This window comes from Neovison vison, chromosome 14 (assembly GCF_020171115.1).
Source record: "Neovison vison isolate M4711 chromosome 14, ASM_NN_V1, whole genome shotgun sequence".
NCBI lineage: Eukaryota > Metazoa > Chordata > Mammalia > Carnivora > Mustelidae > Neogale > Neogale vison.
The window spans coordinates 37,807,656-37,834,058 of record NC_058104.1 but is presented as its reverse complement, the minus strand read 5'-3'; the positions used below and the strand labels follow the sequence as shown (position 1 = coordinate 37,834,058).

Below are 26,403 nucleotides of genomic sequence, written 5' to 3'. Positions count from 1 at the left end.
GAGACAGGTAAATAGAGGGACATACAGTTCATGAATTAGAAAATTTCATATTTTAAAGATGTCTGTTCTCCCCAAATAGAGCTGAAGTTTCAAAGAAATCTCAAGTTTCAAGAAAGTCCCCAGCAAAATTTCCTTTGGTGGAAACTGACAAGCCAGTGTGAAAATGTATAGTGAAAAGCAAAGAACTGAGGTGAATTCAGACAAATAATATGGCACTGTTGCCAGGAAAGTAAACATTGTTGCAATGGAAAAGACTGAGGTTGGAAAGAGACTCATTTATCCTCACTTGATTTTCAACAAAGGCACTACTGCGAAGTCATGGGGGAAAGCATGATTTAAAAAAATTTTAAAAAGATGGTAAGATTAATGGGATATTCATATGGGAAAAAATAAATCTTGACCTTCCACTTCACATCACACATAAAAACCAACCAGATATTTTGTGGACTTTATGTCAGAGGTAAAACAATAAAGCTCCTAGAAGTAAACAGAGGATAATACTTTCATGACCTTAGGGCAGACAACACTTTTTAAACAGCAATAGAAAGCTTGAGCTGTAAAGAAGAAGTCTGATAGATTGAACCTCATTAAAATTAAGAATTTTTGTCCACCGAAAGATTTCATTAAGAGGATAGAAAAGAAACTGAAGTGGGAAGAGATTATATCTGTTTCTATAAATCTGTGTCTGTATGTTTCTTTTATATAACTATATGCAATCCCTATATTTTACATAGTTATTTATAATATACATAATATATATAAAATTATAAAATATGTTATACATATATTTTATATATATCTGTAATATACATAAAATTTTCATCTATATGTACATCTGTACCCAGCATATATAAAGAGCTCCTACAAAACAACAATAAACAACACAAAACTCAATTTTGAAAAGAGGGATGAAAAGCTTAAAGAGACATTTCACCAAAGAAGACATCCAAATAGCCGAGAAGCATAGTAAAAGGTGCTTAAAAACATGACTCATCAAGAAAATGCAAATTTACTCTCTGTGTGTAACTGTTTGGAACACTTCTGCTGAACAGAATCCCACTTCCACGCCACGCATCGAAGAGAAACATGTACATCTGTACATAAGCAGACATGCGCCGAGGCGTTCACAGCAGCCTTATTTACAACCACCCCAAACTGGAAAGAACCCAAGCTTTGGTTCCCCTGTGTCTTCTTTCCCTCAAGGATGATTCAGGAACAGGAATGTTGAGTGTCTCAGGTCAATCATCATCTCCAGGGGGACTTGGGCGGGGACTGGGCTTGAAAGTGAAAGGTAAGGCAGGAGAGCGGTAAAAACAAAATGGCCCGTTTCCCACAGGGACCAAGAAGACATGAGGTGGGCGAAGAGGGACTCCCCAGCCATGCCAGAAACAAGAGCCAGTAGGTCGCCAGAAGGGGAAGTGTCAAGACTGAGGGACTTCCCGAGAGGGAACTCAGAAGAAAGGGCTCCCAGTTGAGCCCTGGTCTTCAGGGACTCCTGCCCACCTGTCTTCCTGCTTGTCCCCTCCCTGATTTCTCCAGTGTCCAGCCGGGGACCCTCCAACCCAGTCCTCATCACAGCTGGGTCATTCTGTGCCTCCCCACTGCCCTTCAGAGAAGACCTCAAATCCCTTCGCCTAGCATTCAAGACATGCCAGGACCTGGCCCCCAGCATCCCCTCTGACCTCCGGGACCCATCCTGGACTCTAGGTGCACCAGATGCCCGACAGTTTCCCCAGCGTCCCCGTTCACCCCGCTTCCACAGCTTAGCACGTGTCCTTTCAGCCACCAGAACTCTCCACGGTCTGTGGTGGCCAGCCAGCCTCCCACTCAGGCTTCAAAATCAAGTTCAAATGACGTCTCTTCTGTCAGTCTTCAAGCTCTCTGAAGAGTATGAGTCACTCTTTGCTCTAGGGTCTATCCCTCCACCAGAGCACACTGCTCGGGGTGTTTTCAGCAACATTCTGACCAACAGCCTGGCGGGGACCACGGGTCTCTTGGTTACTGCTGAATTGCCAGTGGTTAACGAGCTCCCAACACCCAGTAGATGCACAAAGCTTCTGTTACATGACCGACTAAATGAAAGCAGAATTTTTTTTACCAAAATGGATTTTGAAGCCTACTTTCAAGGTTAAAACCCATGCAATGGGTTTTAGCCAATGTTATTCTTCTTGACTCCTCTTTCTTAAATTTGGTGCACTGAGGATCTTGATGTACTTGATAAGGATAAAAGCTTCACTGCTCTACCACAGGACCTTTGCACATGCCATTCCCTCTGTCTAGAACATTTTTCCTTGTGTTTCTTTGCTTTCTCATCCTCTGGTTTCGACTTCTCTGTCACCTTCTCAAAGAGGCAATCACCACGTGTCCCGTGCAATTCTCTGGGCCACACACCCCTTTGCCTCCTTCCTCGCAGTTGTGACATTGGAATTAGTTTAGTAAGTGTTTGTGTTTATGATCTGTCTCCATCATGGTGCATGAGCTCCCAGAGGCAGGGAAATTTGTCTCTTTTACTCACAAAAGAAAGTATCCCTATTGTGTGGAGTGGGCCCTGGAGCACAGCAGGTGCTCGGTGAGTAGCTAGGGGGATGGTGAAGGAACGGACAAGGCTAAGAATTGCTGTGTCCTGGGGCGCCCGGTGCTTTGGTTGGTTAAGTGTTTGCCTTTGGCTCGGGTCCTGGAATCCAGCCCCGCCGCATCGGGCTTCTTGCTCAGAAGAAAGTCTGTTTTTCTCTCTCTTTCTCTCTCTCTTCCCCTCTGCCCCTCCTCACTGCTCGTTCTCTCTCTCTCAAAAAATAAATAAAATCTTATTAAAAAAAAAAAGAATTGCTGTGTTCAGTCATACAAGGAGCAGGCCCACAGGCAGCCCCCCACTCCCACCGAGAGACCTCAGTTTCCCCATCAGCTCCATCACACACAGTCCTCGGGAACTTCCCTCCACCCCAAGCAACACCCTCAGCTCTGAGGATCTGAGCAAACATGACTGCTGTCGTCAGAATAGTAACGGGAACTTGCAGCGAGGGACAGTGGGCTGCCCGGGGTCGCACAGAAACTTCTTAGCCAAGCATGAGCTCTCAGGCTGGGGAAGAATCAGCCTGGTAGCCCTCGATCAGAAAGGAGGCTCTCCCGCTAACCCATAGTGGACCCTCAGGCGTATCTCTCCCTCTGTCTGGGGCTCAGTTTTCCTTGCCTATAGAATGGGGCCGTGCCCTGGCCTGGCCGAGGGAGTGTGTGAGAAGGTTACTTGCTTCTTACAAGTGTTTTTGTTTTTGTTTTTGTTTTTTTGCCAGTCCAAGGGGTGGGTGGTGGGTGTCTGAGCCCCGGTGAGCCAGGACCGCGGGGTCAGAACTTAGTCAGTAGAGGTTGAACACGAGGGGAATGTCCTATCGAACCTCAGCCTGTGACACCTGTCTCTCCCTCCTTAGCCTGAACAAGCCTTTCCTACGGGGACTTCTCCCAGCCTGTGTAGCCCCTCTTGGTTCCTATAGACACCCCTCCCTCCAGCCCCCTCACCCCCCAGACCAGGACGGGCTAGCTGGAAGGCAGAGGAAGAAGGGATGCTTGCGGGTCGCGAGGTGGGGGGTTGGGACAGGGCTGGCAGCCTGCCTTCTAGTCCCCCCACCCCCACCAAGCAGGACCCCGCCAGCCTGCCCTCCCGCTGGCCAAGTGGGCTGAGTGTTATGGATTCCTACTGGAGAAGCTCTGCAGTCCCTGGTCCCAATCTACATCCTCCAGCCCTCTTGGCGGATGAGGAAAGGAGAAGCCCAGAGAGGTCCAGCGCCTTTGCCTATGGTCACTCAGTGAGGAAGGACCAGGGCCTGAGCAGGGAGCCAGGCTGGGGAATCATTCGGGTGGCTGGACCCTTCCTGGGGGCTGGGGGGACCAGCAGGCTAGGCTCCAGCCACTGGGGGACCTTAGGGGGGGCCCCTGCCTGCACCCTGGGGAATATTCTCAGGATGTTTCAGAAGTTCCAGGTTTACTCAGATCTTGCATATGAGCTGTCGTAAAAAGTCCCTTTGGCCAAACGCCAGAGCAAGGAGTGGGGGCGGTGGCACCTGTGAGCCGGGGGTGGGGTGGAGGTGGGGCCCGGGGGGGGGTGTGTGCAAGGGGGGCCCCACCCCCACATTTTGGCAAAGATGGGAGAAGCAGGAGAGGAAGGGATTGTGGGGACAGATGACCCTCCTCCTTGAAGGGTTTGTTCCTCCTGTCTTCAAAGCCGCCTTCCCTCTGCTTGTGAAAGACTCCCTGGGTGACCCTGAAAACCCTACCCCTCTCTGAGCCTCAGTTTCCCCAGCTGTGAAACGGAGAGTAGGATCACCAGAAGGACTTCCGCTCCCCAAAGGCTTAGCATGAGCCAGACAGCATGCCCTGTGTGCTGGCGAATACAAGACGGCTACTACCAGCAACATTTCATGTCAAACATAATTGCTACTATCTCTTGTGAGCCAGGGCCGAGCCCCCTTCCCCTCCTCACGGCTCACGGGGTTGGCCCTGTGCGTCTGCGCCATGGACTCCCCAGGACCTGGGACAGTGCCTGCTGCAAGAGCAGATGCTTAAAAAAACACACGTAGAATAAAACCTCCCAACAAAGCGGAAATGGATGTTACCGATGGGGAAAGGGAGGCTTGGACACGTTGTGTGGCTCACTCAAGGTCACACAGGAACCATGGGGTGAAGCTGGGTCTCTGTCTCGTCCTGGCTGACTCCATAGGCCCAAATCCCACCAGCGCTGTGGCTGGCACCCCGGGTCCCGCGCCCCTGACCCGACCACGGGGCCCTCCCAGCCGGCACGCATTCCGGAGTCACTGGCTCTCCTCCCTTGAGTCAAGGATGCCTTCTTCCTTTCATTCGTTCATTTTTCAGGCACCAGGGAGAAACGTGGTACCTCCCAAAGCCTCTGGTGCCTTTGCCTCCTCCCACTTCCTCCCCCTGCCCCCACCCACTGCCCCGCAAGCCCATTATGGCCTCCGACCCCCACCCCCACCCCTCACTGGGCAGAGGGGAGCCCAGGGCTCGGCCCTTGTCTTGTTCCCCCCACCTCTCCTGGCCCTGGATTTTCCCTCCCCTGTGGGATGGTGAGGATTCCAGACACCGTGCCCGGTGTGGAGAGGGTGCTGAGCCCAGCACCGGGAGCAGGTGATCCGGGCTGTCCCTCTGAAGCCTGCCCAACCCCCTCTCAGAAGGGCCCTCCAGGCTGAGAGTCTTGCTTCTAGGCGACCCTGCCCAGAATGTGTGGCCCTGCCATCAAGTACACTGGGGGACCAAATGTAACTCCGCATCTCGTGGCCACAGGTGACCTGGGATCCTCAATCTTCTCATCTGTGAAATGGGCAGAATGAGGCTCTCGGCCTCCGTGGATATAGGGATAGCGGGAGATTCTCAGGTGTCAGCAGCGTGCCGAGCCCTAGGGCAAGGGCTGGGGTTGGGGGAGACAACAGAACCATAGAGACTGCAGGAGGAAAGTTCTTGAATGTGTCTCTGCACCCTGTTCCGCTCTCGGAGACTGGCCCTTCTCTGCCGTGGGCTCCAGGTGCCTTGTGGTTACAAGCTGCCTTCCTGGGCAGACCTCCGTCTCTCATGTTCTTATGCCCTCCAATCCCCACAACTAGTCCCACGAGAATGGAAAAGTTTCATCCCCATTTTGCAGATGAGAAGACTGAGACTCCACAAGGCTGGACGAAGCCCAGAGACTTGCCTGCATTCACCCAGCTGGGGAGTCTCGTCGCTGGCTCTTGAACCCACTAGGTTTCCACCTCCCCACCCCCACTCCACCCTGCGCTTCTAAAATCCCCACGCTTCTTTTCCCCCAGGGGAATGCAGATGTCTTCCCAGGAGCAGCCCCTGCTTTTTAATGCCCCCCTGCCCTGGGTCCCTGCTCCCCCTGAGCAGCACTGACCATTCCTTCCGCAGGTCCCCACCAGCAGCCTTCACTCCCCCAGCTGCTCTGCCCTGCTCTGCCCAGAAAGTGTCTGTCATGCTTCCAGGCTCAGCCTCACCACCTTCCCCCGCCCCCGACCCCCGACCCCTCTCCTCCATGGGTCCATCCCCTGGGCTTTCGTGAGAAAGAGACAGTATGGAGGACAAGGCCAGCCTCCGAGTTGCCTGCCCACCCCTCTACGGACGGGTGAGTCACCTTGGGAAAATCGCTCTGCCCCTCAGATCCAGACCTCATTCTTTCTCTGTGAAATGGGTACACCAACCCATTTTGAGGGGTTCGATGACACAAAATAGCTAAAACATGGAACCCGGTCCAAAATCTCTACTCCTCCCCCCCCAACCTGGGCCCCCTAGAGGTGCCATGCCGCGCCATCACTTCACCCGTACCCACTCTGCCCTCCTCAGCTGCCCAAAACCATGTCTGGGATCGGTTTTCCTTCCCCAACCCCTACCTTCTGGAGGCTGGTTTCCACAGACAGCCCAGGGGGTCCTCTCAGCCATGTCCCTGCCTCCAGGCCCCCTGCAGACCCACAGAAAGACCCTGTGGTCATCCTGTGTGGGGCACAACAGAAGTCTCCGTCCCCAACCCTGCTAGTCTCACTCTCCCAGCTGTGACGAGGGTGAAACCCCTCCAGGACCTCCCACCTCGGGCAGAGAAGATGCCAGGTCCCCACGGAAGACGATGAAGGGGTGGAGCTGTTACCTGCTGTTCCAGCTTCTCCCTCAGAAATCCATTCTGTGTGCTCAGGGCAATCCGGTGGGCTTCCAGGAGGTGGCAGCTAAGGCTCGGCGTGGGGGTGGGGGAGGAGGAGGAGAGTTAGCAAGAACAGGCAGGGTTAGGGGGTGGGGATCCACGGCCTGGCCCCGAGTCACCAGCCAGACGAGCATAGGACCTGTCACCCTGAGGGATGGCAGCCAGGCTCCGGGCAGGCGGGCCACACCGAGGGAGCCGGCGCGGGGCACAGGCCGGTCACATCCCAGCGAGATCAGAAGGCAGAGGCTGAGGTAAGAGACCCGTCGGCTGCACCAGGGAGGGGACACACGGCGGCGACAGGGGCTGATCAGGCAGGCAGACAGACAGATGGGGGAAGTCAAGCAAAGCGGCTGGTGGCCAGGCAGGCCGGCAGACAGACAGACAGACGCCCTGCGGCTGTCAGTCCCGCTCAGGGAGAAGCCAGCGAACAGTCAGACCCCCGAGCCCGCGGTTCACTCGGCAGAGAGGCCGGGGTGGGTTTGTCAGAGCGTGGCTGCCTCCCCGGCCTCGTGTGCAGGGCGGGGAGGAAGAGGAGGATGTGGGGAGCCGCTCCCCGCAGGCCCCGCCCACAGAGCCGCTGGCCCCGCCCCGAGCAGCGGGAGGGGGCTGCGCCCCAGGCGGAGCGCTCTGATTACCAAAGGTCACCTGCTAGGAAGACATTTGCGGCCACCACGAGGCCTCGCGGTCATGACCTATGAGAGAGGCAGGCAGGGCCTGGGAGCCGCCGCTTCCCACAGATGTGGACGCCAAGGCTCAGAGGGCTGCAGGGGTGGTGTAAGGGCACCCAGGGGGCCCCGGGGGTCCTCAGAGCCCAACTCTCAGCTCAGAGAGAAGACCCAGGGCCCAGGGCAGAGACTCACGGAGGTCCCAGGCTTCCTGCCTGGCCCAGGAGGGGCCTGAACTTGGAACTCCGTCCAGACTCCCCTGACTCCCTGTCATTTGAATCTAGCTTCCTGCTCCAGGGCTGCTGGGAGCAGGACCCTGACTCCATGCCCTTGAGAAGACAGTCCCTCGGGCACCTCCCATCACCTCTCTGAGTGCCTCCTTTCCCCCAGATGTCAAGCGCAGACATCTAGCCCAGGGGAGAGGGCAGCCTTTTTGAGCACCTGTTAAAAGAAATTCCCAAAAGAGTTTCCAGCTTGCGGACAAGCCAGAGGGGCCCATGAAAGGGTTAGATGTCTCTCTCTGGCAGATATTTAAGAAATCAGGACAGAAAATTCAGCAGACTCGTACCCAGCAGCCTCAGAGGGAGAGCAAGAGAACTTAGCTGCCATCACTACTGTTACGATCTTGCATTTTTAAGGCACCTACGCGATCTCATTTTATCCCACAAACCCTGTGAGGCAATAAGACTGTTCTCCCATTTTACAGATGAAGAAAACAAAGCTCAGAGAAAGGAAACATCATTAAGAGGCTAAGAAGCTTCTTAGCTCAGAAGTGACTTCAAGCTAAGAAGTGCCATGTGGTGATGGATCCTCATTCCTAAGCCTGCACCAGGCTGTGACAATGGGGCCAAACCAGGACAAAATGTTACCGGGGGGGATCGGGACTCCTTTGCACCATTGGGATGATACAGGTTGGCTCAAACGTGCGCGCCATCTCTCCCCAGCTGACTCATTTTTGGGAAACAATTTACAGGGAACCCACATGAGTGCTCCAAAGGAAAAGAGAAAGCATCTTACTACTATTTCTTCTATTTTTTTTTCCCTTTTTTCTAGCTGTTTTTGAGGAACTTGGTACAAATTCCCCTGTGGCTGATTTGAAGGATGTTTGCCCTAAAGAAATTCTCTCCCCCACTGCTGAAATATCTCATGTTCTCCAGAGAACCAGTGCTGGGAGGAAGCCAGCTTTTGTTTTTCTTTCCTTTCTCTTGATCTTCAGGGTGAGTTTTATGATACTGTTGCAGAGGAATCTGGGCGGTTGAATGATCAAGGAGAAGTACAATGGAGCTAAAATTTGCTGAGATTACTCTGTGTCGGGGTTGTTTTCTTTTTCTAAATTTTTATTTTATTTTTTAAGTAATCTTAAAAAATAAAAGCCCATTTTTAAAATTTAAAATCTTTTTAATTTTATTAATTATTTTATTAATAAAATGGAAGCCCCAACGTGGGACTCGAACCCACAACCCTGAGATCAAGAGCTTCATGCTCCACTAACTAAACCAGCTGGGCGCCCCTGTGCCAGGATTTTTAAAGCCTTTAAAGATACATCATCTCACTCAAAACTCATCACTGGGGGTACCTCAGTTAAGCAACTGACTTTTGGTTTCGGCTCAGGTGGTGATCTCAGGGTCGTGGGATTAAGTCCTACATTGGGTGCGGATCACAGAGTCTGCTGAAGATTCTCCCTCTCCCTCTGCCGGGCTAAATAAATAAATAAGTCTTTTTGAAAAACCTCTTCATTGTCTTCGTCCCTATTTTACAGAGAAGGAAGTTGAGGCTCAGAGAGGGCAAATGACTTGTCCAAGGTCACACAGCTGGTGAGTGGTAGAGTCGGGATTTGAACTCAGACTTGGGGCTCCCAAGCATATATTCTTAATGGCTCACTCCACGGCTGCTGGATGTACGTTAACCCGAGGATAGTCGATCCCTCCTGCCCCCCCACCATTCTCTCCACTCACCCATTCACACACCTACCCACACATCCACTCTTCGACCCACTCGCCCAGCAGACCAACCCCTCTCCCCGTCCCTGCCTTCTGCCCAACAACACTGAGCCAGCCCCTGGCTATGTATTCGAGGTACCCCACAGAAATATACACAAGTGACAGCCCTTGTGTGGCCTGTATTCTAATGGAAAGAGACAGACAGAAAGAACTAACGGACAGACGAAATGCGAAGTGTACTAAGTGTCATAGAAAACCGATGCAAGGTCAAGGCAGGAATATTTAGGAGCAGGCTGGAGGACAGAAAGGACCCAGCTGTTGTGGAAACATTTTGGGCAGAAGGCACTGCAAGTACAAAGGCACTGAGGCAGGAAGGCATGGGGCTGGCTCCAGTGCGGCGAGCAGTGCAGTGGAGCAGAGCCACCAAGCTAAGGAATACGGGGGGAGGGCCAGAAGTCACACAGTGCGCGGGCACCGCGTGGGACCTGGCAGGACGGCAAGGAAGGTAGATCTGGTTCCCAGGGATATGGGAAGTCATCTGAGGTTTTCATCAGAGGGGCGGCTTAATCCAATGAACATTTTCAAGAAAGTGCTCGGGGCGGTGAGTTAGGGAGTAGGTCAGGTGCAGCGGGAGTCACTTAACTCCTTGTGTTTAAAAAGTAGATATTTTGGAGGTAGAAACTGAAGCTGCCTTGTTTATGGGGTTGACCATGACCCCCCTCAGATCTAGATCTGTGTTGAGGGAAGGGTCCCTTGAGGGGGCTCTTTGGGTCTGGGTGTAGCTCACAAGCATGGCCCCCAAAGTCCCAGAAGGAGGGTGTGATAAGACCTCTGGACACCGGTCCCAACCCCCACTAGTATTCAGAGCTGGTCAATGGGGAGGAAGTGGTTAAATTTGCATTTCAGCCAAAGATCTACTGGGGAAAAAAATAATTGAGAGAACCCCTCCTTCAGCTCGTTTCCTCTTTTTTATTTTTATTTTAACAGCCTTATTAAAGGCATAATTTACATAGCATAAACTCTAGCCATTGAACGTGTGCAAAGCAATGATTTTTAGGGAGTTCGGACTCCGTCATCACCACAATCCAGTTTTAGAACATTTCCGGAAAGATCCATGACCCAGCTTTAGAACATTTCCAGAAAGATCCCTTGTGTCCATTTGTAATCAATTCCATTCCCCCTCCTGGCCCAGCTAATCTTCTTTCTGTCTATACTGATTTCCTTTTCCTTTTCTGGGTATTTCATATAAATTGAATTTTGCATGTGGCCTTTTGTGTCTGGTGTCTTTTATTTAGTGTAATGTGTTTGAGGTTCATTCGTGTTGTAGTATGCATTTCATTCCTATGTGTTGCCAAATAACATTCTACTACTGCAATAATATTATTATAATGTAATGTGAATATTGCAACAATGTATCCAACTGACATGCCTCATTTAGTTTATCCATTCATCAGTTGATGGACATTTGGATTATAGTCACTTTGTCTTTATCATAGATAATACTGCATCAGACGTCTCCAGGCAAATCTTTGTGCAGACATGCATTTTCAGATCTTTTGGATATATACCCAGGATTGGATTGCTGGGTCTTCTGATAATTCTATGTGTAATTCATTGAGAGCTGATGGTCTGTTTTCCAAAGCAACTGCACCACCAGTTTATGAAAATCTCCATTTCTTTACATCCTTGGTAACACTTACCTTATCCTTTTTTTTTTTTTTTTTTTTAACTATTGACATCCTAGTGGGTATGAAGTGGTATCTCATTGTGGTTTTGCTTTGCATTTCCTAATTAGCTAATGATGCTGAACACGTATTCATCTACTTAGTAGTCATTTGTATATTCTCCTGGGGAAATGTCTATTCAAGTTCTTTGCCCATTTTTTTAATTATAATTTTTTTTTTTTTTAAAGAGAGAGAGATCGACAAAGAGCACAGACTAGTGGGGCTGGGAAGGACAGAGGGAGAATTCTTCTTTGTGTAGCTAGCCTGTTGTCCCAGTATCACTTGCTGAAGAGACACTTTCCCCATTGAATTGTCTTAGCATCTTCGTCAAAAATCATTGGCCATCTATGCATAGATTTATTTCCAGACTCTCAATTCAATTCCATTGAGATCTATTTCTTTTCTTTTCTTTTTTTAAAGATTATTTGTTTGGGAGAGAGAGAGTGTGCAAGTGTATGAGTTGGGTGAGGGGCAGAGGAAAAGGGGGAGAGAGAGAGAGTCCTTGTGCTGACTCCTCTCTGATCGCAGAGCCTGACATGACGCTCTGTCGAAGGACCCAGAGATCATGACCTGAGCCAGAAGCAAGTGTCAGCTGCTTAACCAATTGAGGCTACCCAGGTGTCCTAATCTCTGTTTCTACCCTATGTCAGTATCACACTGTTTTGATTACTATAGATTTGCAGTAAGTTTTGAAATTGGGAGTTTGAGTTCTCCAACTTTGTTATTCTTTTTAGAGACCGTTTCAGGTGTTCTGGGTCCCTTCTAATTCCATATGAATTTTAGGATCAACTTTTCCATTTCTGAGCCAACCAAAGCCTTTTGGGGTTTTGATAGGGATGTCATTCACTCCATAAGTCACTTTGAGAATATTCCCACCTTAACAGTATTAATTCTCCCATGAACATGGGATGTTCTTTCATTTATTTATATCCTACATTTCTTTCAGCAATGTTTCTTAGTTTCCAGTGCGTACGTCTTTCACCTCCTTGGTTAAATCTATTCCCAACTATCTTATTCTTTTCAATGGTATTGCATTTGGAATTGTTTTCTTAATCTCCTTTTCATATTGTTCTAGAATAGAGAAACACAGCTAACGTTTTTATGTTGATCTGGCACCCTGGCCTTTTGCTTAATCAATCTGCTAGCCCTAATAATTTCTTTGTGGATCCTTAAGTGTTTTCTAGATATAGTATTGTGTTATCCATAAATAGAGGTAGCTTTACTTCCTCCTTGCCAATTTCTTCTTCTTGCTGAATTGCTCAGACTAAAACTTTCAGTATAATGTTGACTAGCAGTGGTACAAGCGGGCATCCTTGCTCCTGATCTCAGGAGGAAAATCTCCAGTCTTTCCTCTATCGAGTGTGATGGTAGCTGTGGTTTTTTCATGTATAACAACAATCATGTAGAGGGAGGTCTCTTCTATTCCTAGTTTGTGGAGCATTTTTATTGCAAAAGGGTGTTTTTCACAGAAGTGCTTTTTCTGCATCAATTGAGAGGATCATGTGGTTTTCCCCCCTTAATTTTTTTAGTGTGGTATGCTACATTGATTCTCTTTCTTTTTTTTTTTTAAAGATTTTATTTATTCATTTTGACAGAGAGAAATCACAAGTAGACAGAGAGGCAGGCAGAGAGAGAGAGAGGGAAGCAGGCTCCCCGCTGAGCAGAGAGCCCGATGTGGGACTCGATCCCAGGACCCTGAGATCATGACCTGAGCCGAAGGCAGCGGCTTAACCCACTGAGCCACCCAGGCGCCCTGATTCTCTTTCTTATGTTGAACTTCCCTTGCCTACCTGGGATCAATCCTGTTTGGTCGTGGTATATAATCCTTTTAACATGCAGTAGGATTCAGTTTGCTAATATTTGGTTGAGAATTTTGCATTTATGTTCATAAAGGATATCTGTCTGTAATATTTGTTCTTTCCCCCTCCCTCCCTTCCTCCCTACATCTTTCCTATTTTCCTTCCTTCCTCCTTCCTTTCTTCCTCCCTCACTCCCTTCTTTCTCCCTTATTCCCCCTTTTCTTTCTTTTTCTTTCTTTTTTTCTTCTTTCCTTCCTCCCACCTTCCCTCTCTCCCTCCCTTCCATCCTTCCTTCCTCTCTTTCCCTTCCTTCCTTCCTTTTTTAAAAAGATTTTATTTATTTATTTGACAGAGACCACCAGCAGGCAGAGAGGCAGGCAGAGAAAGCAGGGTTGGGGGAAGGGGAAGCAGACACCCCGCTGAGCAGAAAGCCCGACTTGGGGCTCGATCAGAGGACCCTGAGATCACGACCCGAGCTGAAGGCAGAGGCTCAACCCACTGAGCCACCCAGGTGCCTCTCTTCCTCCCTTCCTTCCTTTCTTTTCTTTTCTTTCTTTCTTTCTTCCCTAAATTAATTTTGTTTCATTTTTTTATATGATACATAGTTTTCTTTTCTTCTGGTGTCTTCATCACAGAATCATTTAGGAAATGTTCCCTCCTCTTCTATTTTCGGGAAGAGTTTGAGAAGGATTGGAGTTAATTCTTCTTTAAATGTTGGGTAGAACTTAGCAGTGAAGCCCCCTTTACTGCCATTTTGTTATTGTTTTATAAGGCATACCTTTTTAAATTCTCAATTCTTCTATTTCTGTTTTCTTTTGTGATTGCACAGCTGTGTAGATTCATGTTTTTCCTCACATTTGGGAAATTTTTGGCCATTAATTCTTCAAATATTTTTTTCTGGCCCCTTCTTTGCTTCTGAGACTCTCATAATGTTGATGTACGTGTAATTGTATCCCACAAGCCTCTTAGGTTCTGTTAATTTTTCTCCATTCTTTTTGCCTTATGTACTTCCAACTGGGTAATAACAGTTTATTATCTTCCAGTCATCGATTCTTTCATCTACCTGCATAAATCTGATGTTGAACTCCCATGGTAAAATTTTTATTTCATTATTTACTTTTCAGCTGCAGAATTTCTCTTTGATTCCCTTACATAATTTCTATCTCTTTATTGATATTCTCTCTTTGATCACACATCATTCTGGTTCTCCTTAGTTCTTCATCCATGGTTTTCGCTAGTTCTCTGAGTATATTTAAGATAGCTGGCTTAAAATCTTTGTCTAGTAAGTCCAATGTCTGGACTTCCTTATGGACAGTTCTGTCCATTTCTTTCCTTTTTTTTTTTTTCTTCTTGTGACTGCACCATGCTTTCCTGTTTCTTTGTATGCCTGTTTGTATTTCCTGTTTCTATGTATGTTTTTATTGAAAACTGGACATTTTGAATATTATAATGTGATAACTCTGGAAATCAGATTCTCTCCTGCCCTTCTGACCCAACAGGGGCTGATTTGTTGTTTGCTCTGAGACATAGACACCCATTCCTTTAGTGACTTTTCCAAACTATTTTTTGCAAAACTGTATTCCTTGTCATGTATGTTCACTGAAGTCTCTGTTCCGTTACTCAGTAGTCAGCTAGTGATCTGATAGAGATGTCCATGGACACCTGGAGCCAAAATGAAAACAAAACAAAATGTATTTTCTCAATTTTTAGAGATTGGCTCTAACTGGGACATTTCTTCAATATTTAGCCAAGCTGTCTACAACTCTGTCTTAGCTTTGTGCTTAGCTCTTCACCTATTTGTGAAGGGCTCAAAGATCAGTCAGGGGTATAAACCTAGGGCCCTCTTAGATTTTTTTTTTCATGTGCATAAATTCAGCCCTGGGCATATGCATTGCACTCCAGATTCTCTGGTGCAGGTGGAAGCCGTGCAAAGATTTTGTGTCTTCCTCCTTAGTCTCCTTCTTTCCAGGTTTTCTGGTCAACCCACTGTTGGCTCTGTCTGTCACCCCATGCCCCAGTTGCATAGTATATGTCTTTAAATTATTTCTACAGATACTAGGAAGCAGCTCCAGTCTTGGAAGAATTTTAATGGGGACAAAACGGATGCCTGAACAAATGCCTCAGGAAACTACCAGACATCAAAAATGCACAACATAATTCTTTGAAAACAAGATCAGCATTGCCCTTTCTGATACCAGCAAGGGGCACCAAGAATGTAGCTACTGTTCCCACAGCCACCACTGATCTGGGGAATGAGAGAAGTAGAAAGATGAACACAAATGCCACAACATTTTTTTTTTTAAACCGAAGTTTAGCAATCTCTTTCTTCCTCAAAAACTACCCTAGCTGCTGTATGGCTTTGATCAGATTCCAGAATGCCAAAAAAGTTGATTCTGTTATTTCTGCCAGCCTAATGGTTGCTTTAATGGAAAGACTAATTGTTGGAGTTCCCTACATTTTAAGTTTTACTGAAGTCCAATTTATCTGTGTGTGTGTGTGTGTGAACTGCACTTCTGATGCCATATCTAAGAACACTGTGCCTAGCTCAAGGTATCAAAGTTTGCTTTTATGTTTTCTCCTATCAGTTTTATTGTTTTAGTTCTTCTGTTCAGAATATGATTTATTTTGAGCTAATTTTTGTGTACAGTGTGAGATAATGACCTAAATTTATCTTTTTGCTTGTGGCTATCTAATTGTTCCAGCACAATATGTTGAAAAGATTATCCTTGCTCCCCACCCCCGCCACTGAATTATCTTGGCACTTACTTTGAAAATTAATTGACTCTAAATATGTAGGTTTATTTCTGGACCCTCTGGTCTGTTTCGTTGCTTTATGTCTATCCATATGCCAGTGCCACAATATCTTACTTGTAGCCTCAAAGTAAGTTTTGAAACTGGGAAATGAAAGTCATCCAACTTTGTTCTGCTTTTCTAGAATTGTTTTGGCTATTCTGGGTCTTTTGCAATTCCATAAAAAATTTAGGATTAGCTTATTAATTCCTGCGAAAATTCCTGCCACGAATTTTGCAAGGATTGTGTTGAATCTATTCAGCACAATTTGGGGAGATTTCTTGCCTCAAAAATATTGTGTCTTTTGATTCATGCACGTGGACTTGCTCTCTACTTATTGAGGTCTTTTAAAATTTATTTCAGACCCCTCCTTCCTCATCCCTTCCCTGTTGAGGTCCAACATTGTGGGGCTCCTCGGATGGATCTGATGGTCTGTTAGAGGTCACAGCCAAAAAGCAGGGCAGGAAGTAGTTCCCTAGGAAGTCACCAGAAAGGAAGGCAACATCTAGAGGGTCATGACAGGAGGGCTGGCTTGTACACACATGTGGCTGAGATTGGAAACCCTCTTTTCACTCAGTTATCTTGATACTTTGGGTTCATTTCAAGAGTGATGGCTGGATATAAAGAAAAAATGAATAAATAGTACCCTTGGTTACGAATGACACAGAAAGGGTATGCTCATCCTACCTGGAAGATTCTGATACTGGTTTGTATCAGGCTCTGGAGCAGTAGCTATGCTATTCAAAAAGACAATGAGAATGTCTTAGGATTTTGTAAATCTATGCCCCAAATTAAGCGCCCTGGTAGGCTGATCAGACCCACCACCCCAGCCATTGATTACACTGATTGCTGTTTGAGGATGAGGGGTGTCTCAGCTGGAGTCCCCAGAAACCAACAAAAGTCAAAACGAACCAGGAGAAGAAGGCTGAATTAATAATATATAAAGCCTCCATAAAATGGAATACTCTGCAGATATTAAAAATGGATAATTTGTCCATAAACATTGGTGACAATAGAAATAGCCCATATTATTTAAAATCAGGGACACCTGCGTGGCTCAGTGGGTTAAGCCTTTGCCTTCGGCTCAGGTCATGATCCCAGGGTCCTGGGATCGAGCCCCACATTGGGCTCTCTGTTCAGCAGGGAGACTGCTTCCTCCTTTTTCTCTGCCTGCCTCTCTGCCTGCTTGTGATCTCTGTCAAATAAACAAATAAAATATTTTTTAAAAATAAATAAAATCAAAAGGCATGACATATTAAGTGAGAATATCAGGCCATGTGAGTAGAAGTGCCATGTACATTCTCAGAGTCATACCTTTATAGGGAGGCACTTTACACTTTAAAAAAATTTTTTTTAAGATTTAATTTATTTATTTGACAGAGAGATCACAAGTAGGCAGAGAGGCAGGCAGAGAGAGGGAGGAGGAAGCAGGCTCCCCGCTGAGCAGAGAGCCCGATGCGGAGCTCAATCCCAGGACCCCGAGATCACGACCCGAGCTGAAGGCAGAGGCTTAACCCACTGAGCCACCCAGGCATCCCTGATTTAAAATATTTTTAAGTTTAAAAACAAACAGGGGTGCCTGGGTGGCTCAGAAGGTTAAACATCTGATTGCGGCTCAGGTCGTGATCTCAGGATAGAGATCGAGGCCCATACTGGCCCCGGGCCGGGTGTGGGGCCTGCTTAAGATTCTCTCTCTCTGCTCTTTCTGACCCTCTCCCCCTCTCTCAACAAACAATAAACAAATAAAGACTCTGGAACACTTGTTGGGTGTTCCCAGCCGCCGTGGAAGACACCCATGCCCCGGGGAAGCCATGCTGTGAGGAAGCCACGCATCTCAGAGAAGTCATGGTGGGCGCGCTGATCAGCTGTCCTGGTCTTGGAGTCATCCCCATCCAAGTGTCCCATAAGCGGGTGAATGAACCATAAGGTGACTCCAGCCTCCAGCTGTTAACTAAGCCCCCCAGCCTTCAGATCTCCCCTGCTGAGGTCCCAGACATCACAGAGAAGGGACACACGATCCCCGCTGCGTCCCATCCAAATGCCTGACCCACAACTGTGGAAAAACAGTTGTTTAAAGCCACTAACTAATAATACAATAAACTAATGAGATAAAATGAATCAAATAAGTGAAGCCCATTTCGCTTTTGCCTGAAACACGGCCTTGGTGTTGGGCATCCTGGCAGTGCAGACTAAGACAATCCAGGGGAGGGCAGAGCAGCGAGCGAGCGTGGGTCCCCAGGAGGACTGGACAACTCCCTCTGCACCATGACATGGGAGAGGAGCCTCTCTTATTTAGGTCTCTGCCAACTTGGGGCTCTGTACGTGACACTGAACCCACATCTGAACTCATACTGGCGGATGCAGACTCCGATATGCTTGCGGGTATAGACACAGATGTACATACAGTCCTGACCGATGGCTAGATGACCATCAGGGTCTGTTACCAAGGAAGAAGGATAAACCTTATCCTGGGCGGGCAACTCAAAATCGCTGTCATATCCCAGAAAATGAAGCAAAACACATTTTATTACTCAGCGCCCGTGACTAACATGATTATTTCAGCTGCGATCTCAGAAAACCAAACCAAGCCGGCTTGGCAAAAGCAGGGAATTTACTGCAGAGAAGAAGGTCAAGCTGCTCCGGGATGCTGCGGGGGTCTCAACAGAACTCCCAGCTCCCCGGCTCGGCCGTGGGAGCAGAAAACAGTGGTTCACACGAATTCGGGGCAAAAAAATCCCAGGGGATTATTGGGTTGCCTTGGATTGCCTCTTGAGCTCATCTGCACAGGGGTCTGGGGTCAACGGCGGCTCAGCATGAGTAGCCTGGCAATCCCTGGACCGGTCCCTGTGGCCAGAGGGAGGGAACCTTCAGGTAAGTGTCAACTCATCTCGGTGGCTGTCACAAAAAGAAGGCAGTACCGTGCGGGGTCATTCCACGCAAAGCCACCACATATACTAATATTACCACTATGGACAGAGCTGCGCCCTCCACTGTCATCCCCCAAGAATTCGTATGTTGAAGCCCTAAGTCCCAGTGTGATACTACATGGAGACAGAGCCTTCTAGAGGTCAAGTTAAATCAGATCATCAAGGTGGAGGCCTGATCCAGGGTAGAAGACCATGGTCTTCTAAGAACCAGAAGCGACACCAGGGTGTGCTCTCTCCACCACGTGCAGACTCATCAGAAAGGAAGAGGGACCTCACCGGAGAGCAACCGCGAGAGTCTGTGATCTGAGACTCCCAGCCTCCAGAACTCTGAGGACATACATTTCTACACTGTAAGCCCTGTTCTGTGGTGTTTGGTTGTGGCAGCCTGAGCAGACTAAGACAGTTTTATCTGTATTAGTCAGGACCCTCCAGAGAAACAGAGCCCTGGAGAACGCACTTATTCGGAATAAAGGTAACAGAATTGTTCACATTTTTAAGGAGCGTAGCATCTTTCAGGCACTGTATAAAGCTATCTTGGCCACGTCTCAATATCCACATTTTAGATCAGAGGAAACGGAGGTACAAGAGATGAAGCAACTTGTCCACAAGCGTAGGTCATAGTAATAGGGGGCAGGATTGGAACACGGACGGTCTGGCTCCAAGTGTTAATGGGGCTACTTCTAGGTCATGGGAGTTTTTATTTGTAATTGTTTTATACTTTTTTGTATTGATTTTTTAAAAGGTGATATATGGCTTCTAGAATCTGAGAACAATAGTAAAGCTATTCAATTTTGGGAAATGAACAAAGGGAAGGTCACCGTGCACCTGTGTGCTGGGGAAAAGGGCACAGCAAGGAGGGAAGGCGTTACAAATTATGGAGATGTGAGTAGGGGTCCTTCCAAACACACTGACCTAGGGTTTACTTTAGGTCAAACGGCCAATTTCACAGATATGAGGATTAAAATCACTGAAGCAACATGTGCTTGGAGGTTTTTCTCAGACTCAAGAGTGTGTCATGGCCCAAAGCACCTTGAAGCTCCCTAGGGATGCATTCATAGAGGTGTGATGCCCAGAACAAAGGAGGCTATTCTTACTGCAGCGGCCGCACCAGCAACCTATGTCCAGTTCTGGGCTTTCAAGTGGGAGGAGAGGCAGAAGGAGAGAGAGAGGGGAAAAGTCCCAAGAAGATTCCCTGGTGAGTGCACTGCCCAACATGGGGCTCGATCCCATGACCTTGAGATCACAACCTGAGCCAAAACCAAGAGCTGGGCACTTAACCAGCGGAACTGCCCTGGTGCCCCTGGGTCTTCATTTTAAGAACACTGGCAAGCTGGGGTATATTCAGAAGAGGGAACCAAGAAGGCAGGGGGAGGGAGCATGGAGGGCTTTTGCAAACCATGAGGGAGCCGAGGTGTTTAGTGTGAAGAAGAGAAGATCCAGGATGGGAAACATGAGAGCTGACCTTTAGGTTCAGACCAGCGCAGTCAGAGCTGTCTCACTGAGGGATAGTGAGCTTCCTGTCTCTGGTGATATGCAAACCAAGGCTTGGCCACCTGTTGATGTGGGTGTTTGGTTGGATTGATTGAGCATGTGGTTGGACCACAGGGCCACGAAGCCTCCTTTCATGCCGAGTGTCTGTGTGACTCTGATTTCTGGAAAGATATGGGAGGGTTTACCCTGGAAGGCGAGCACTATGGACTGAACGTTTGTGTCCCCCGAAAATTTCTACATTGAAGCCGTCACCCGGGCGGAACTGTATTTGGAGATGGGGCCATGAAGGACATCATCAAGAAGTGGATTCAAGTCCTTATTGGAAGAGATGCTGGGGAGCTTGTACTCTCCCTCCACACGTATGGGGGAAATAATCGGGTAAAGACACAGCAAGAGAGTGACCGTCGAGATGTGAGGGAGCGGGTTCGCACCAGGAACTGAATCAGCCAGCAGCTTGCCTTGGACTTTCCTGCCCGCAGCACTGTGAGAAAGAAATGTCTGCTGTGGAAGCCGCCCCGTCTGCGGTGTTCTGTTACAGCAGCCCGAGCTGACTAAGACAGAGAGTGACTGCAGCTCTGCACACGTCAGGGGCCTCTGCTGAGCTCCCCCCGAGGGGATCCTGGGGCCAAAACCCCGGCCTCAGGGTACCAGCCTCCGAGGTCCAGAAGGTGGGCTCATGAGGGTCGAGGAGGAGTTGCCCATCTCCCCCCGCCCACTCCCGTCCCCTGAGGCCTCCGATCTTTCTCAGTAAATAGAACAGAAATTCTCTTTACTGTTGAAGGTCTCAAGCTCGGTGGGGAAGGGACACAGAGAACTAAAAATAAAGCAACTGGGACAGCAGCATATGGAAAGGTAAGAGTGACTTTTAGTTTTTGTTGTTAGGAATGGGAGCATGGCCTTATTTGGGGCTTTCCAGCATTGGAAATGCTAGAATTGTATCCTGGTAATTGTTTCCTGATTTTGGGGGGGGGGATGTCACCCCTCCTCCATGCTCAATTTCTTTCCCAGGGAAGCACATGACCCTGCCCGAAGCCAATCTACTATATTCTGCAGATCACATTAATTGATGTAGTCAGAGTGCATGACTCAGTCAGAACCCATGAGACCCCATGAAACTTTTGATGGAATGACTGGGGCAAAGACTGGACTCACAGCAGAGAGGATACGCTATCTGAAGCTACTTTATATATCTCATGTCACAGTGGAGGAACTTGCCTCAGAATGGAATAGAATCAACCTATAGGAAGTGACTCATGACATGAATTGAATCATCAGGCATTAGGACTCCTTGATCCAGCTGTGTCTGAAAGCCAGACTTTTTAGTGAAATCAGGCAGTAAGTTCCCTTTTGGTTTCAGCCAGTTTGGATTAGGTTTTTTTTTTTTTCCCACTTGAAACTGAAAAGGTCTTGACAGATGCATCACTGTGTGCCTACTGGTGTTACAACGATGGTCGGTACAAAGGGCCATGGGAGCAGACAGGAGGCAACTGCTAATTATATGCTTGGAGTGCCCAGGGAAGGCTTCACAGGGGAGGGATCACTCAAACTGGACTTGGAAGGATGAAGAGCAGTTCTTCATGTTGGAAAGATAGGAGTGGCCACTCTAGAATTTTTCAAAAACAGACTGGGGTTGGGGCAACTGGGTGGCTCAGTGGGTTAAGCATCTTCCTTCAGCTCAGCTCATGATCCCAGGGTCCTGGGATCAAGCCCCACTTCAGGCTCTCCCCTCAGCGAGGAATCTGCTTCTCCCTTTGTGCTTTCCCTCTCTCTCTCTCAAATAAATAAGCAAAATCTTAAAAGACCAGGAAATACACTTAAAAATAACCTAAGGGACAATGAGAGAAACCAGAGTGGAAAAGTCAGAAAAAATTTTGAACTGAATGACGTAAAAAATGTATATCAAAACTTATGGGTGCAGCCAAAATAATACTTAGAGGAAAATTTGTAGCCTTAGAATCTGTAAATCAGGAAAGAAGAAAAACAAAAAATGAATGTTCTGAACACCCCTCTCAAGAAGGCAGAAAAAGAGCTGCAAGATAAACATAGAAGAAAGTACAAGAAAGGAAATCATTGTGATATGATATAAAGGAAATCAATGTGATAAAAACAGACCAAAAGAGGAAGGAAGCATAGCCTGGAGAGAACCAACAAAGCCCCAAGTCCGCTACTGGTGAGCCAGAGACTTGGGGGTGTGATTGCACAGCCTGTTCGGGGAAAAAGTGACCCCATGGTGTGGGTGGACTGGGCAGAGGAGGTCACAGCAAGAGGGAAGTGGTAAGGCTATAGCCTGGAGGGGTCAGTGGTTCCCAGAGCTCAAGGAGCTCCCCTGCAAGTAGTGGGACCAGGACCCCACCCCATGGGCAGTGGAAGCTGCGGAAGGTTCTTAGCAGGTTACTGGGCTAGGGGCATGTCTGGCCCTGGGAGACCCTCTACAAGAGGAGGTATCTTGGCTCAGATGCTTGGGCTGATTGCAAAGGAGAAGAAAAGCCTCAAGGATGTCATGTTAAGTCTTCCAGGAACCAGCCTCTGTCATGGGGAGAATGGTCACCACCGCTGCCTGCTCCCACTGCCACCTTGGAACAGGTCACTTCGCTTTCACAGAGGGGCTGCCAAGCTGTGGAAGTGGTCTCTGGAAGGCCCTGGAGAAGCTGGGGGAGCCGGGCTTCCCTATCTCAGCACTGGCCGTCATCAGCACTAGATAATTATTTGCCATGGGAACTGTCTTGCGTTCATGGGAGGATGCTGAATAAGAACTGGGGATCTACCCATTAGATGCCAACGGCACCTTTTCCCAGTTGTGACCGCCGATGGTTCCAGGAGGGGACCCCTGGTTTGGTATCACGCTGGAGGGGTACATGACTCCAAACTTAGAGCCGCAAGACCCTGGGCGAGGTGGTTATCATTCCACCTGCCTCTGGGGTCAGGCCAGAGAGGTTGGGTCCCCAGCACAGCCACAGCACTGGCTCCCCCTTGCCACCTTCAGGAAGCCTGCCCATTCTACCTCCACGGCATGCTCAGAATCCACGGTGCCGTGGCCTCCAGCGTCCCTCATCTGGGCGATTACGGCAGCCTGCTCATTCCCCACTTCCATCTCTGGGCCTCTGGAAGCATTCTGTTCTCCTTGCGACAGCGATCATTTTAAAATGAAACTTCCAAAACCTCCCTGCCATTCTAGAATAAACCTGGACCCCTCACGGTGGCCAGCGAGTCCCTCCGGGCCCTGCAGCCTCTCAGAACTCACACTCAGGCCCTCCCCTGCAGCTCACTGACCTTGTCTCTGTCTCCCGGTTCCCTCCACCTAGAACACTCCCCTTTCCCCTCACCCCTCCAGGTACCTGCATGGCTCTTTCCCTTTCTTCACTCAAGCCTGTGTTCAAAATGTCCCCTCCTAGGCCAGGCCCTCCCTGAGCTCCCCCTACAGCTCCTCCCTCTCCGTTCCCCACCCCACCCAGTGCTACCCCACATCACACCACTTGCGCCTCCTGGCTCTGTCCCCCACACGTCAGCTTCCCGGGAGCAGGGATTTGCCGGTTCCCTTCACTGCAGAACCCCCAATCCCTAGAGCAGAACCCGGCCCACAGTAGGTGCTCACTAAACATCGTTTGAGTGATTGAACAGCTATTTCTTCATAGGCAGTCCCACTCCACCCCCACTTTGGACTCACCCCAGGAAGCAGAGTCGGTTTAGCCCCTGAATGACAAGAGTCTTTCAATGTCAGCTTCCAGGACTGTAGGCAGTTTGAAGGCTTTGCCCGCACCTCACCCACCTCACGTTACCTGCTCCAGCCAGGTTGGGCTGTTTCCCTGAAAACTAGCGCGGTCCTTCAGATGTCCACGGAGATGGCTGCCTCCTACAGGAAGATTTCCGTGATACCCCCAATCCATGTGACATTTCCCTCCTCTGTGCCCCTGCTTCCTTCATCATGTGTTATCAGTGTTTGTATACTTGACCTCATCCTCCACAGGGGCAGGGACCTGCCTCATATCCCCCAGCGTCCCGAACCCAACCGTGCTGACACTCAGGAAACTCGATGCGAGAGAATTAGCCTCGGGGTCCTTGTCCTCCAGCCCCTCCCAGAGTCCCACCTTCTTGAATCACCCGCCTTCCTAGGAGGCACATTTCCTTGGTGCACATTACAGCTCATTTCAGAGGCTCAAAGGCAGGAGGCTCTTTCCATTTTATAGGCGTTTATGGGAATTTGACTGCCAAATGGACTGCAGTGGGCACATCCCGGGACTGCCTGTTGTTGGAAGGGAGGTCTTCACCCGTCATCTCATTTCTGCCTCTCCAGACCCCCAGGCGGCTGGAGTCAGGTGACCAAGGAGAGAGCAGCAGGTCCTCCATGGTGCGCGTGGTCAGGATGGATGATGGCTGGGGGGAAGGGGCTGCAAAGCCCCCCCCATCCCTCCTCTGGTCCTCTTAGCCTGGGAGCCTGCTGATGTCCCAGGAACTCACATGGGAATCTCGGCGCCCAGCAGAGACGGTCCTTATTTCTCTAGGGCCGCGGGGGGGGGGGCGGTGCTGGGGACACGGATGTGCACATACAGGTGTGCGCAACACAGAGAAAAACGGCAACAGGCGTCGTGATTGCGCAGGGCTGTGTGCCGGGAGCTGGTTCCTTCCGAGTCCCCAGGCCCGCTCTAGGAGGCAGGCACGGTTACAAATAAAGAAACAGAGGCACAGAGACTGTAAACTCACGTGTCTGTCGTGCGGGTAGGAGGAGGCGAAACCGGAATTCCTACCTGCAGAGCTGGGCTCCAGGGCCAGCCGTTCCCCACCACGTGGCGAACTTTCTTACCTATGATCGTGGGGGACTGGGAATGAGCGCATCCCGCAGCCGCGCATGCGCGGCCGAAATCCCACCGCGGGATTGGCACCCACGATGCATGCTCGGAAGCGTGGGATCCCCCAGCGCGAGGTTCTTCACCTGTGCCCACGTGGGCCAGCAAGAGCCTCCCCCGCCGGCTCGCACACGCTCTTCAGACATGTTCAAGCACACAAGGGTGCACGGCCCCGTTTGCGCGCCCTCACACAGTGCAGGCGACACCGCCGTTCGTCCAAGTTCACATAAGTGAAAGTGCACGCACACTGTCGTGCAAGCAAAAGTGTAGGTATGGGTAGCCGTGCACACTTGCATCTGAGCAAATGCTTATTGAGCACCTACTATGTGCTGGGGAGGTCGCTGGGAAGTAAACAGAGCTGCCGTCCCCTCGGTGCGTGTACTCTAGTGAGGGGCACAGGCGTGCATAGATATGCACGTACAATGGTCCCATCCTATAGGTCCTGGTGGTAGGTGCTCACTAGAGGTCAGGTGCAGAGCTGAGCCCAGTGCGTGAGGGGGCCCCGGTCCCCGCGATGCGCACTTGAACACATGTGAGCACGTTTGTCCTTCCCAGCAGGGGCCACAGGGCACAGCCTGGATCTTGGCAAGAGGTGACTGGAGGGCAGGGGACAGTTTTCAGCACCCTCTGTATTCTGAGGGTCTCCGGGCCTCCATCTGAAAGCAGACAGTGACCCAAGTGACAGATGCGACGTACATTTTTAGACCTATGCACACCCCCACGTATGCTGGTGTGTGCACACATGCATGCAAGCCCCCCAGCCCCCAGCCCTCTCAGGGGCACCTGGCACATCAAGAGCCTCTGCCCCAAAGTCCCGAACCTCCTCCTCTTGTCCCATCTTAGCCCCGAGGGAGCCGTGCCCCAGAGCCACCTAGGTCTTCCAAGAGAGCTGCACACCCAGGAGGAAGGACAGCAATGACTTGGTTTCCAGGCAGCTGTGGTGAGTTTCTGCAAAGACTCCCTTCCTCAAAGAGGCTCCTCTTTACTGAAAGTTTAGGCTGCTGTGGTTTCCCTGCATTGACACAGAGGAAAGGTCAAACTCGCAAAAATGTTTACCCCAAACCATCCATCAGTCAATCAACAAGCACTTACAGACGGGGGCTGCTTGCACCCTGGGCTGGGTGCCGCGAGGCAGGGAAGGAGGGAGAGGAGTAACCACAGGGCTTGTCCTACAGAAAGGTCAAGGGCCCTGCGGGAACTACACTTTGCCCTGGGGGAAGCGGAGAAGATTGGCCCAGGCAGGGGGAGCTCCATGCACAAAACTGGGTGGGGGTGGGGGAGCGGTGGGGGGAAGGGAAGAGAAGCATGTCCTGGACAGATCAAAACAAGCACGATCTTGGCCTGCCAAATCCCAGCTGGCAGTAGGCTACTAAGTGAACCATCCAGAAACAAAACTAATAGCCTGGTATGTGGCATTTGCTGCTCTCTGGGGCGGGCGTCTACCCTCAGGAGCTGGTGTGAGCCACAGCTTCAGCACCCGTCACCGATCCACAACCTTCTCTCTCTAGAGATAGACACATGGAGGACAGAGCCAGAGC

At 49.4% G+C, this 26,403-nt stretch overlaps 1 protein-coding gene across 2 annotated transcripts in view; it reads right to left on the bottom strand.

Annotated features, from left to right (window-relative positions):
• Positions 1-6,503, bottom strand: part of IL21R (interleukin 21 receptor) — a 31,680-nt gene extending 25,177 nt beyond the window's left edge. For both annotated transcript variants that reach the window (XM_044233553.1, XM_044233554.1), the window contains exon 1: positions 6,387-6,503. The gene's annotated coding sequence lies outside the window, so the exon portion shown is untranslated. The remainder of the gene's footprint in view (positions 1-6,386) is intronic.
• Between the last annotated feature and the right edge of the window lie 19,900 nt (positions 6,504-26,403).